Source organism: Pezoporus occidentalis, unplaced genomic scaffold, assembly GCF_034315485.1.
Source record: "Pezoporus occidentalis ecotype Australia unplaced genomic scaffold, CSIRO_AGI_Poc_V1 ctg108, whole genome shotgun sequence".
Taxonomy (NCBI): Eukaryota; Metazoa; Chordata; class Aves; order Psittaciformes; family Psittacidae; genus Pezoporus; species Pezoporus occidentalis.
In genome coordinates this window covers 290,963-302,862 of record NW_026912865.1, presented here as the reverse complement: position 1 = coordinate 302,862, position 11,900 = coordinate 290,963, and positions in this window count along the sequence as shown.

Sequence of the window (11,900 nt, the reverse complement as noted above, 5' to 3'; positions counted from 1 at the left end):
GTAAAAACCTAAACTCTAACTAAGCACATCTCAGTACGGAAAAGGAAATAAAAGGAAGAATGTGGATGACTGCCCTGTTGCAGGCTAAGGCCATCATTCTAATGCAAAATCAAAAAGCAAAACTGGGTACTGGTTTTGCTTCCTTAAAGTATTCACAGTCAGTGGTGACCTTCCAGGGCTGGGTTCCCTGCTCAGCATTTCACTGACACATTGTATTGAAAAGATGTTTTCCTTGACCTTTGCAGTTTCCCCTTTTGTGCATCATCACCTGGTATCTTGATAGAAAATGTAGATATCTACAACAGACAGAAAGAGAAAAAATCAAACTCCAAACTATTTTCTCACTTCTCTAAAATGAAAAATATCTCTCAAACATAATTTTTTAATGTTTTTTACAAAAAAAAATCATTTATTAAACAGCATGAGGTTATTAATAAATTACAAGGTAACCAGACGTAGAAGTCACTTTCAATGTGCTGTTGAAGGTGTTTATGCTAATGAGCACAAGCAGAAGCTTTTTTAGATGTTTGTTTGCACGGGAAAAATACTAGAATATGGCTGTGCCAAGAGCTGAAATAGAAGTGATAGATAGTTACATAGTGTTCTTAAAGAATATCTGGCAGTATTTGCTCATACATGCTCAAGATGACCTCTCCTCTGCAGAAGTGATTTCCACTCACCATTTTCCAAACTAATTTCCTGGCAGCCCCTTATTCCATGAAATGCATTTTCATCCTCACATGAGTCATATCTAGACAACTGAATCAATATAAGTAGTAACATTTATAACAAGTATTTTAATTGTTCTGTGAAAGCAATATTAAATCACAAACTTTTTCTACCTCTGGCATATAAGAAAGCACATTCAACCCAACAGGAGGATACCACCATAATGATGGTGGAGAGAAAAGAACACTGATCCTACCTAAAGGAAAAGGAGACTGGTATTTGCTTGGTTATTTTAGCATAACAGTCGAAGAAGATATTTCTTATCTCTTACAGCTCTTTCAGAAGTACATTTTTCCCCAAAAACTAACTCACGGTTACCAAAGAGGAGCATGAGGGATATCAGGGCCTTCCGCCACACATGGGTGCAGGCAGCGACAGCAGCATGTACCAGACATAGGCTGGCATTTAGCATGGATGTTTACAGTCAGGTCTATATGCAATGAATTATGAAAGCATACAGGTTTTAGAGCATTACTAGGCACAATATATAAATAAACATACCAAATACTGTACTCTCATACAGTAGCTACACAAATGCCTTGTTGTTGTACATATGCTGAAATTACAGGCATAGAGGAATCTGGACTGAAAAAGCTTCCAAATAGTTCTGGTAGTGTGGTTTTCATCCTTTCATAGAGACAGGTTTACACCTCTTTACAGGTATTCAGTTAGTTCAGACCTGTTTGGTCCCTGGAGCAGGGATTCTTTTGTATGCCAGATTTGAGTATGTGGGTATTTTCTGTAGAAATAGTACACCTTCTACCTACGCAGGTATTGATAAAAAGCTGTACAAACTGTATTTAAGGTGGCTGTATCAGAGACTGAGATGATTCCATCGTGTATTTTTTTAACATTATAAAATAGGGCTAAAGCCCAATTTTCCTCCTCCTGGAGACAGCCACCTAACCTAAGCTACAATCTGTGCCATCTCCTTGTGTTTTATTGCAGCAACACAGCAGGGTGGATTTCTCAGATGACACATCTACCAAGGTAGAAGTTTCCTTGCCTCTGCTGTTCACATCTGTGACAAATACATATATTGTGCAGATCTTGGGGGAAGACTCCAGGGGCATCTGATCGAGTCATCTCAAAACTGGACAAGAAGAATGGAGGCTGCAAGGCAGATCTCTAATTCAGTATATGCTGTGGTACTTTACCAAGCCACACCAACTGCGCTTTAAAAAGAGGGAGGAGGCTGGCTCCCTTTTCTTTTTTGAAATCTCAATATTAGCATAAGCTGGGTCAAAATAATGTTATAAATGTAAATTACAGCATATCCTGAAATATAAATGGTAAGCTTTTAGAAGAGAACATTACAAAAACATAGTCACAATCAAGTAGTTGAATTTAGAAGCAATTACATGTGGTAGATATCCTGTCATTATATACTTAGAAAAAGATCTGAAGCAATTGCACACCTATTTATTTTTGTCATAGCATTTCAAATTCATGCACATAATAGGAACTGCAGAAATAATTTTAACAATGGGCTGGTATAAAATGTAGTAAAATTTGGAATAAAAATTCTCATTAAATAAGTTGCAATTCATTCCAGTTTGAAAATCAAAACTTTAATATTACCAATTCTGTTTTGAAAATGTAAAAATATATTTGACAAGAATAAATAAATGTCCTGAAAGAAGCTTCTTATAATGTATTGCATGGGTAGGCATTAAATATGAAATTATCAGAGAATGTAAGTTTCTTGGTATCTGTCATGAAGATAAAGCCAAGAAAAAAGGGTATTTTATGGGAAAGACCTAAATTAACAGAATCTACCTCAAATGACTACACTGCTTGGGCTGCTGCTTTCTGAAAGTCTTCACCCAAATATTGCTGCTGGCTCCAAAGCTTCCTGCTATTTAGAACTCGTACCTAAGACCTAGCTCAATGCTCTCTGTTCAATAACTGAGTCATTTAAAGGAAGCAGAAAAAGGTGAGAACCAGGGAGGTTTGGGGTTGGTTGGTCAGGGCTTTTTTAAATAATGAAAGGCAAAGCAAAGTCAATGAAATGAAAGCTAGTGCCTTTCCTAAGGGAAATAATTTATGCAAAAAGTGTTTATTTTGCTTGTCTCTGCCTCTCTGCAAACGCAGTTTTGTGTGGTGAGTTGCAAAGAAACAGTTGATCAAGTTTCTAACAAATATAATCCATTTTTTTTACCCTATTCCTATCAATGATTAGATACTCACAAGATAAACAGACATGTGTTGTTTCAGTCTTTTAAGCCACTGAAACAACCTTGTTGATGGCGCACAAGGACTAGGCAATAGTACTCATTCTACCGCAAAATTGTCTGTGCAGAGCTGATGAAGAGTTTAGCACCATGACTTTACTCTGACATTAAAAAAGTGACTCTATATGCTGCAACAGCTCAACATATCTGTGATTTGCAAGCTGCCTGGAATGCAGAATGAACCTTAAGGGTAAAAAACCTACCCCAAGCCACTTACTTTCTTTTAGATTAGTAAAGGCTGTTATTTCACCCCTGAATGAAGCAGCAAGATTAAACTTATGAAAGGAAACATCCCCTTGTTTTGGGAAGTTACAGCAGGAAGGGTGAGTGTCAGAGTAATTGTGACAAAAAAATGTGATGTTTCTCTTTGGAAAAGAGCAGCCAGGTCAAACTTCAAAACTGAAGAATTACTGCATTAGTTACACATGTGAGAGCTTCCTTATAAGACCACAACTCTGCACTTCTGCTCCCCTCCTCTTCTTTGCCTCCTAGTGAAAACCACATTTCTGCGGGACATTTTTCTTCAAATAAACCCTGCAGCTAGTTTGCAAACACACACAGACTTGTGGCTACCTCTGTATTTCCATGTAGTCTCAGTACTCACCTTTGCATGCAGAGCTTCATGCCTTCTTAAAAACTGTGTCCAACTTCCCCTTCCACCAGTGTGGCACCTGAGCAGATCTCACCTGACACAATCCCAAATGAACAGGCAGGCAGTGCTGGGCAGGTGGTAAAGGAGGTAAAAGTAAAGGGAGTAACAGGGATCTGTAATGCCTGCATTTGGTTTACAGCCTACAGAGATCTAAAGGGTGAAATCCATTAGGAGGCATTAGGAGGGACAGGCTGTGCCCTCATCATGGGTTCTAGTAGATGGACCCTCATCATGGGTTCTAGTAGATGGACCTTGCTCAGCCTGTCACTGAGCCCCAGGGCTGGCAGCCCATTCCCACAGCCTAGCTGTCTCCCAGGGGGTCACTTGGTTGGGAAAATTTCCCATACCAGAAAATGTTAAGGAAAGCACCTCTGTTTTATAGCCCTCATAGTGAATTAAGTGGACTGATATTCACCTTTCCAGAGAAGTTAGTGCTCTGAGCCCCTCTAACACAAAGAAGGAGGTTGGTCCAGGGTGTACATTACAGATGCCAACATTTATGTACACAATGTCCTGCAGTCCATGTGAGCGCTGACTGTCAGAATCACTGCACCACACTACGATGAGCCAGCGTGTCGCCGAGGGCCCAGCGCAGAGAAGCGCTACGCCATGCTTGCTTTGCATGAAGCTGGCAAGCCAACAGCACCAGCACTGTAACACAGCAGACAGCACCGTTAGGCTGAAATCAGGATTGGTTTGCAGAATGGGTGTCCCCCCAAAAAGACGCTAGTCTGTAGGTGATTGCTTACTGCTAGAAACACGCTCAAACTGGATCCAGCCTCTGAGAGCAGTGTGATTTTCTGCTGTTGTCAGATCACTTGACATTGCTTACACCAAAACAACAGCTGAAGAAAACATAATGACAAACACTGATAATGAGCAGTTAATACAAGCTCCAGGACGAATTAGCTTTGACAGTATTTCTGCTCTTGTGGAATTGCTGCTTCATAAGAATATCTTCCAATGTAGCTCACTAAAAGAGAATGAATGCTCAGAACTCCCTGAGGGGAAGCACGGCTTGAAGTGAGCCAGGCAGAGGTTTCCTGGGACAGACTATGCATTGGTGCAGCTTCCGCAATGCATGCCCGCCCCATGCATAAGCAGAGCTGTGCGCTTCACATCGGAGGTCAATCAATGATTTTTGGACTACCTGCCAAATTAAAGTCTCAGGCGTCTCATGGCACAATACCCCTGGAGGCCAACATTCAGCAATTTTAACAGCTGCATCAAATAGTTTGTGTACAGTAATGCCAATAACTTGTTCTTAATCAAAATGCAATAATCCTTTTGAAGAGCAAGGCTTTCATTGCTAGGAAACTTCACTGCTGCCAGTCTTGTCAAGCTGTTAACTGGCCTCCTACAGAGAGAGAGTGATCTGGTTCTCCACAACACATCACAGGAATGAAATTAATTGTTTTTTACAATGAGGGATTAGTCTCTATTTCTAATTTGCCGAGAGATCTCTACCCTTAGAGCTTGGCTTTGGGATGCAGGCAAACTTCTTAACCTTTGAGATGCTACAATGTGAACAACAAATGATACCCTTTGCATTTTAGGTTGACCACTTCTGCACAGATATTTTATATCTTAGTAGCACTAAGCTAGAGAGCAGGAGTTATAAGAAATACACATTTCTTATGTCCCATAAGAAATTATGACCATAAACAGCTTCCCTCCAAGTCTCCTTCCTTACCAGTCTCATACATAACGTGGAAGGCTATTTCCTCATACCATTTTACTGACCCTCAGTTATCTCTCTGTCCCAGCAGGCCTAAATATGTCCTTTGTGGCAAAGAGGAAAGTGGCCCGCTCTGCCACACTCTCCTATTGCCCATGCAAAGCTCTTCCCAGAGTGAAGTTACAAGGGTAGGGTGTCACTGTTACAGTCATTCTCAGTGCAGGGTTTCATCTTGTATCACAGTATCACAGTATGCTAGAGATTGGAAGGGACCTCGAAAGATCATCTAGTCCAATCCCCCTGCCGGAGCAGGAACACCTAGATAATGTTACACAGGAATGTGTCCAGGCGGGTTTTGAATGTCTCCAGGGAAGGAGACTCCACAACCTCCCTGGGCAGCCTGTTCCAGTGTTCCGTCACCCTCACCGAGAAGAAGTTTCTTCTCAAGTTTGAGTGGAACCTCTTGTGTTCCAGTTTGCACCCATTACCCCTTGTCCTATCATTGTTTGCCACTGAGTAGAGCCTGGCTCCATCCTCGTGACACTCCCCCTTTATATATTTATAGACACCCCTCAGTCTCCTCCAAACTATAGAGACCCAGCTCCCTCAGTCTTTCCTCATAAGGGAGATGCTCCACTCCCTTAATCATCTTTGTTGCCCTGCGCTCGACTCTCTCCAGCAGCTCCCTGTCCTTCTTGAACTGAGGGGCCCAGAACTGGACACAATATTCCAGATGGGGTCTCACCAGGGCAGAGTAGAGGGGAAGGAGGACCTCTCTCGACCTACTAACCACTGCCCTTCTAATACACCCCAGGATGCCATTGGCCTTCTTGGCCACAAGGGCACAGTGTTGGCTCATGGTCATCCTGTCGTCCACTAGGACCCCCAGGTCCCTCTCCCCTACACTGCTCTCTAACAGGTCCTTCCCCAACCTATACTGGAACCTGGGGTTGTTCCTGCCCAGATGCAGGACTCTACACTTTCCCTTGTTATATTTCATCCAGTTATTCCCTGCCCAACTCTCCAGCCTGTCCAGGTCTCGCTGGATGGCAGCACAGCCTTCTGGTGTGTCAGCCACTCCTCCCAGCTTAGTGTCATCAGCAAACTTGCTGATAGTACACTCAATTCCCTCATCTAAATCGTTGATGAATATATTAAATAATACCGGTCCCAGCACTGATCCCTGAGGCACTCCACTAGACACAGGCCTCCAACTAGACTCAGCCCCATAGACTACCACTCTCTGGCTTCTCTCCTTCAGTCAGTTCGCAGTGCACCTCACTACCTGATCATCCAGTCCACACTTCCTCAATTTAGCTGTGAGGATGCTGTGGGAGACTGTGTCAAATGCTTTGCTGAAGTCAAGGTAGACCACATCCACCGCTCTGCCATCATCCATCCACCGTGTTATTTCCTCATAAAAGGCTAAGAGATTGGTCAAACGTGATCTCCCCTTGGTGAAGCCATGTTGACTGCCCCTCATAACCCTCTTATCCTTGATATGCCTTAAGATGGCACCAAGGACAAGGTGTTCCATCACTTTCCCAGGGATGGAGGTGAGGCTGACCGCTCTATAGTTACCTGGGTCCTCCTTCTTGCCCTTTTTGAAGACTGGAGTGACATTTGCTTTCCTCCAGTCCTCAGGCACCTCTCCCGTTTCCCAAGACTCGGTAAAGATGATGGAGAGTGGTCTAGCAATGACTTCTGCCAGTTCCCTCAGCACCCGCGGGTGCATCCCATCTGGACCCATGGATTTATGGATGTCCAGATTGCTCAACTGGTCTCTAACCCATTCCTCATCGACTAAGGCAAACCACTCCGTTGACCTGACTTCGTCTAAGGTCTCAGGGGTACAGGGCTCTTCAGGACTGCCTGCAGCAGAGTAGACAGAGACAAAGAAAGCATGTGAATGGTAACACTTCAGAATTACAGGGCCACACATTGCCTACAAATAACACACCACTACTCAAATGGAATGTAAATCAAAGCAACAATCACAGCCCTTAACAACTGCCAGGTGCATTCAGGTGCAATTCCAGAACATGGTTTCCAAGCATTGCACACAGCAACTGTCCTTCTACAGACAGTACCAGCTACTAACAAATATTGACGAGTGCCAGCCCCAGCAGGGATATTGTAGAGTCTGATAAGCACCACTGGTGCAATATGGAGTAAACAGATTCCTGTTTTCCTGGGGAGAATAGATCGCAATGTGAAGAATAAACATTTTGGTGAGTCACTTCCTGTGCTGGGGACATTCGAACCTACAGTCTAAAGGTTCAAGGGTGACATAGTTTAGGGTGTGACTTTTCTCAATAGCAAATCACAGAATGAGTTTGGAGTTCACCCAGGAGGCAAAAATTTCTGTGGCAAGGTTTGAAAGCTGCTGGCTCCTCCAGTGTCCGTACACGCGCATGCCAGAATTCTGGGTTGCACAGGTACGTTATTGTGGTTCTTAACCATGACAATTAACTCATGTGCTTCTCAAATGTCCTTTGCATTTCATCTGCCATAGTGCATTACTGTTCCCCTGCCAATGAGACAAGATAAAAGAAAGACATTCATATACAAAAACCCCCAGAGCTTCAGGTTGCTTGTGTATGCATTCTCAAGCTACGATTAGTGCCTGGTTAGAATAGCTCCACTCTGACTATCCAAAATGACGTCCAATTGGTATTTTACCTCATGATGACTGTAGTTCCTCAAAACTAAACAGAAAATAAAGAACAACCCCACAGTTCACCATTTGGCTTTGAAGAAAATTACATAACCTTATCTCAAAGCATGAAATTCCTTCTAGGAGCCCCTAGATATAAATATTTTTTTCAATTTATCTGACCAACCAACAGCAGTGAAGTGCTGGAAAAAGAAACACCAAAAACTTTGTATAGAAAAAAAATTACTGGAATAGGATGAAACTTCAGGATACTGTACGCTAAGCTCCAGTACAGTAATTCAGTAAGGTATTCAAAATGACTCCTTGGTTGTTGGTACCACCCAAGTGTCAGGAAAATTACTTTGCAGTGATCAGATATCTTGCTATTGTATTGAACTTCAGCTGCTGTGGTAAAGACAGCTAAAATACTAACTTAAATAAATCACCACCGTGGGATGGCATGTCATCTGATGCCTGACCAATTTGTCAAGTAACATTCCATGGCAACTGTTTTTAACTAATCACTTGTAAATACATTTTTCAATAGCTTCCCTAACATGCAGAAACTGTGTCCTAAGGAGGACTCCTCACGGTTTGCAGAGATCTGATGATTCTGCTCTCCCACGTCTCTGAAGCACCGGGATCCCTGGGGTGGCAGGCACCGCAGGTCACACATTCCCTTTACAGTACAGTTCTGACAGATACATTCCCAATTTTATTTCTGACAGTATATTTTATCTTCTTTCATATGGCAGTTGCATTTACAAACTAGTAAGACATCCTCTGCGTTGCCCTGACCCATCTGCCTTCACTGAAAATGTAACTGTATTTGTATTTTTGCTGTGCCAAACAAACTCCTGTTGCTTCCTGGCATGAGGTCATTCCAGGCAAGCACCAGCACATCATCTCCCCTCCCGTCATCTGCTACTGCAGATAGGATCATAGAATCAACTAGGTTGGAAAAGACTTTTAAGATCATCAAGTCCAACCTCTGCCCCAGGACAGCCAAGACCACCACTAAACCATATTGCTGGGGGATTAACATATAGGATTCTGTACACAGGCACTGATGGTGAATAACACTTGTCTGAGTCATATCCTTGTGAAAATGGCAGACCTTTTTCAGCCAGTGGAAAGCAATCAATTTCAATCACAATGAGCCCATGGCAGGGGGGTTGGAACTAGATGATCTTAAGGACCTTTCCAACCCTAACTATTCTATGATTCTAAGTCTTCACCACTTTCTTAAAAACCGTACTTAAGAAGTATATATATGGGACTTGTTTAAATAAATTACTCTAGTGTGTACTGTTTTCAATGTTCATGACCTACAGGCTCTTAATAATTAAAAGGCATTTTATCAGCAGGTTCATTTTGTATTAGTGAAGATATATTTCCCATTGGAGTAACAAAATCAACAACATTCACCAAGACAGTGACTACAATTTCCTTTATCAACCCAACAGGGAAGAAGGCATTCAGCATCAAACAGCCCTGTCATTTCTTCTTCTAGAGGAGTAACTTTCTAGAAGCATTACCAACAGTCAAGGAAAACTGCTTTACAAAAAAGGGGTTTATTTATACTGCAGAGAAATTAAACCCAAAGTGAAGTAGCAGTGTCTGTGTTAGTAAGAAATGCATTTGTAAAACATGCATATGTAAAAAGGTGCAAACAAGCAACAATTTCACAGGCTTTCTAAAAGCTTAGGATATTAAGGCATTACGAAAGAGATGCCAGTAGTGCTGGCACTCACGAATAAACGTGGGTTTATTAGACTAACTTTTCAAAGCCTAGATGCTTACAAGGCACATTTTCCCAGCCTTTTAACACTCGTTTCAAAAAGTAACTCTCCAAAATAGCTGCTGGGTCTTATTATCCTGCTGGAGGAAGTGGGGAGTGTGAACTCAAACCCTCCCGACTCCATGTGCAACGTAATTAATTAGAGGCCTCAAGGTATCACAGACAAAAGCCTGTTTATATGGAAATTCTTCTGAAAAAAGGCATGTAGAAACTTCCTGATTCAGCAGATAAAACAACATGTAAACTCATCCTGGCCTGTCTGACCAGCCTACAGGCAGATCTCACACCACCCTCAAAACGCTACTGGGGAGCAGGAAAATGTTCAGTCTCCTGAACTTTAGTTCATTTTAACAGTTTCCCTCAATGAGATGTGAAAATATCTGCAACATGTACACACTGGATGAATGAACATGCCGACATTAAATCTACAGAACATGGGCGTGGCATAATAAGAGTGTTTCTCACCCTGTTTGTTTCTCCCAAACGTGCAGCCAAAGTGGGCTTTAAAAATACATTATAGTATTTCTTCAATACGAGTTTGGGAAAAAAAAATATCTCTCAAAGTAAAAAAGGAAAAGGTCCTCATGAGCAGCATTAGAAAATCATTATGAATAAGCTAACACTTCCCAGAAAAAGTAACCAGAAGTCTGTATTTTTAAAACAGGCCTTCTTTAGTAACAGGAAGCATACATGGGGGAGGTGAGTGTGGGGAGTCTCCTGCCTTTCTCTCATAGAAAAGAGAAAAACCTCTGGACCACAGGAAATAACACAAGTTTCAGACAATCCCAGTGGTATGAGTGAAAAGACTTCAAATAAATCATTAAGCCCTCGAAACAATGTTAAAAGACAACAGATGTTCTTCCCCCCACTAGCTTGTTCGAAGACTCACGTACTCCTGAGAAGCCGTTTATTTTCCCTGATTACAGTGGGTGCTCAGATTCAGACCCATACAAATGGACAAACTGACAGGAATAGGTGCACAAGGAATGAAAAGCTGTGCCTGTACTCTTCCTGCCAGGGATAAAAAAAAAAACCCTCCTAGAATATGTGAAGATAATGGAAAAATACAGACCTTTAAATATACCTTTTCTGCAGACTTAATATCTTTATAATGTAAAACAGAGCCCACAAAAAATGATAAGACTTGTATTTAGGCTGAAAACAACTTTTGGAATGAATTTTTTCTTTTGCTGTGTTTTTGTGATATGCGGCTGACATACCAGTGCTTTGGCTGCTATGCTGCCAAAACAAAACATAATCACCATTGTAACTCCTGCCATTATAAGTCAATTCTGAAATTAAATCAGCAATTCAGATTCATCTTATTGTCAAGCATTCTTAAGCAGGATCCTTTCCCCCTAACCATCCCTGCCAAGAAGCATGCCTATTAAATAAAAATGACAACAACAATACAGGCCTAGATATGGCCGTGAGAAACTAAAATGACATCCATGTAACAGAAGGCAAAAGCAGAACCCCAGAATCTCTTCTCAAAAGTCTGTAAGCAGCTAAAATGCCAGACATTGTCCTAAGAACTGATCATTTTATTCTCAGACTTCTTAGATAAAAGTCATCAATACAGCTGGGAGCAAGGATCAAAGTCCAGATAAAGTCATTAGACTTTTTTTCCAAAAATGATACAGCTTTATCAGAAGAACTGATGAATGCTCCTCAATGGAAAGACTAAGCCAGGTGGCAGAGGACTTCTTCTAAGTTTAGGAGCTATCGACTTGAATCTTCTCAGCCAAAGCTGGAAGTAAAACAAGTTTCTCACACCTTGGGTAAGTACTACCAACTCTGTGGAAAAGTAAGCATGGAGATCTATCCCCAGCAGTGGTATCTGGCAGGACAGGAGCAGTGCCTGCCACTTGGGTGCCTGGGTACAGAGCTCACATGCCAGCCTTGAGGTTGGGGATACTCTGACAGAAGCTTTGCACAGACAAACGCTAAAATCCCCTTCATATTGTCCCACAGCATCTTCGGTGCCTTCACCTTTGCAAATCAATTCTGTAATCGGCAGAGTCTCTCACAGCTCTTTAATCTTTCACCTAAGCGACAGAAGGGTTTTCCTTTCTTGTTGCTCTCCTGCTGTTATTCTCCCACAGATATTCTTGCACTTGCAAACCCAGTATTATTACAGCAGGGTCTCT